Below are 2,705 nucleotides of genomic sequence, written 5' to 3' on the forward strand. Positions count from 1 at the left end.
AGAGAGAGAATCAGGTTCTCGGTCTTTCACAGCTGTTGATCCAAATATCTAAAATCCAGCCTGCCTGCAATAGTCCTGGGCCGTCTACAAGTCATCACCTCTGGTCAACAGCATCTAAGTGATACTCCGTTCCTTTATCTTTTTGATCACCTGTTTACAGTTTTTATTTTGGTAGCTAGTTACATTTTATAACTTTGTTAGGGCTTTTATATTTCATTTCTAGTGTTATTTATTTCGAATTTAGGTTATTTTCTTGTCTCAACCTGTTGTTGATTGAGCAATAATGGTTTTGAAATGACTGATTAACATTACTGAACAGTGAACAACCTGCATCCGTGTAAGTGGGACCCGAGGCCTTTAAGACACAGCCGGTGCAGCAGTTTTGTTTGTGTGTGTGAATCTCGTCCATCGTACTCTCTGAGAGCTTCTCTCAAACATGCTCCATTATCTCCTCAGCAAGCAGCACTCAGTCTCTGCTTCACAAAGCTCTCAGAACGTTTGGACTTTACACATTTTCACTCGCTAAGATCACTTTACTTGTAGCTTCAGAGAAAATATCCAAGGGCGGAAATTAAAAGCACAGACGTGGCTGTACAACGTGGTCCGAAAGGTTGAAACAAAGAAACAAAGAAAGCAAAGCTTCTTCTGGCTCGACGGCCATCCTTGTTCGTAGCACTTCCGGGGCGCGGTTGCTAACCTTCAATATAAACAGTCCAGTAAACTGGTTTAGTACGTGGCTCTCACACGCTTTTTACTTAAGGGCCCTTTCTGTCAAATTTAGTAAAACGGACGACCCCTGACCCGTAAAAGTCACATATTTAATGGATATCACAGCAACTTCTCCTCCAGACACATATTGGGTTGCATAGCGCCACCTGCTTATAAAAAATAATGGATTACTCCCTGCCAGTAATTAGTTACACTACTAGTTGTATTACTTCTCTGCTACTTAAATCCAGTTTTGTTTGTTAAAATTAATTAAATACTTCTTCTGTTTTTAGTTGTGTAACTAGTTTCCTCCACGATTACAAAAATGAATCTGAGGAACAAAAGTAATGTAACTACTTTTGGGGGAGTAACTGTAATGTTATTACTGAAATAAATGTGTAGTTAGTTAAACTACAAGTTACTGGGGAATATAATATTATTACTAGTAATGAGTAAATTATAGTATCAATAAATGATTAAAGAGAAGCAAACCAAAAGGAAACAACCCCCTGAAATGATTATTATCTCATCTCCTTTAATTATTACTGAATTTAATGAACAGCTTTCTGTCCTGTTGTATCAGTCGTATCCTTTGTTCCCATTCACGAATATGTTCCCTGTTCTCTTCATCTTTTCATTCAGAACACAAATCTGATGTTTAATTTACCGTAAAGCTTCTATTAAAAGTCCCAATTTATAGAAGTTATGTTAAAGCCGACCTGCTGAGTTCTGTGATTAAAGCAAATAAAGTATTTATTTATATCGTTATTATTAGAAGTTTTACAGTAGTCCTGTGTGGACAAACTAGTTCAAACTGTTTCCTCTAACCACGCTCTGAGCATTCACCGTCTTCTGCTCACTGTAATATTTTCATTGTCCTTCAGTATTTCTTTATCACAGCGCACTCTGCTGGATAAACTCTGCAGTGACACTGATATTTTCCCACAAGCATTTTTCTTCTGCATTAAATGATACAAAAATACAGAAAGATACTCTTTATCTAATTTATTAGTCAGGCTCTAATCAACTGGTCCTCAATATATATATACTGTATCTATATCTGTAACTCTAGTAGAGGACAGCTCACACAGGTAATATTCACCTGTAGGCCCGGTAGTGAAACATTTAACCCCAGGTTTATTCCTCCTTTTTTAACGATGGGTTCATGATGAAGAGTCTCAGGTTCGTTACAGGTAGGTGGTCAACGTTTACGGGACACCCGGCGAATCTACTCCACCTGTCCTCCAACTGTAACATTAATTTGGCTAAGGGCCGTCAGTAACAGCTCTAATCGAGTTATTTTACAGAAAACTCTCACGTGGTTTGGAGAGCAGACAGACTCTGGACAGATGTTGTTGCTGATCCCTCCGCCTTCACCTGCTGCCGTCCACACACTTGTGGTTTCTGACCTGTGAGTGCCACGTGAACCTTTTGTCACAAATCGGGCATTTGAACGGCTTCTCCTCGGTGTGGAGGGCCATGTGCGTGGTCAAGTTAGTCTTTTTTGAGAATCTTTTAGCACAGACGGAGCAGATGAAGGGTTTCTCCCCGGTGTGGACTCTCATGTGATTCACCAACGTGCAACGCAGACTGAAGCTGGTGTTACAGACCGAGCAGGTAAACGGTTTCTCCCCCGTGTGAACTCTCAAGTGGGTGTTTAAATTTGAGCTTTTTGTAAATTTCTTACCACAGAACGGGCAATTAAATGTTTTTACTCCAGTGTGACATTTCATGTGGATCTGCAGGTTGTCCGTGCTACCGAATCTTCGACCACCATCCGAGCAGCTGACATATTTTTGGCCCGTATAGCATCCCATATCACTTACAGGGACTTTAACAGCATTAAAATTGTCATTACTGTCTCCAGCCTCAGGTTGTAAAAGACCTGGATTAAAGTTCCTGGCTGGTTCTGGTTCTCCACAGTCCTCTCCATCTGCTTCTGTTTTCAAATGTTCATCTGTGTTCTCTTCAGTCTGGCTCTGATGAAGCTGTGAGGA

The sequence above is a fragment of the Morone saxatilis genome, unplaced genomic scaffold (assembly GCF_004916995.1).
Source record: "Morone saxatilis isolate NCDOM2014 unplaced genomic scaffold, NCSU_SB_2.0 Contig9, whole genome shotgun sequence".
Taxonomy (NCBI): domain Eukaryota; kingdom Metazoa; phylum Chordata; class Actinopteri; family Moronidae; genus Morone; species Morone saxatilis.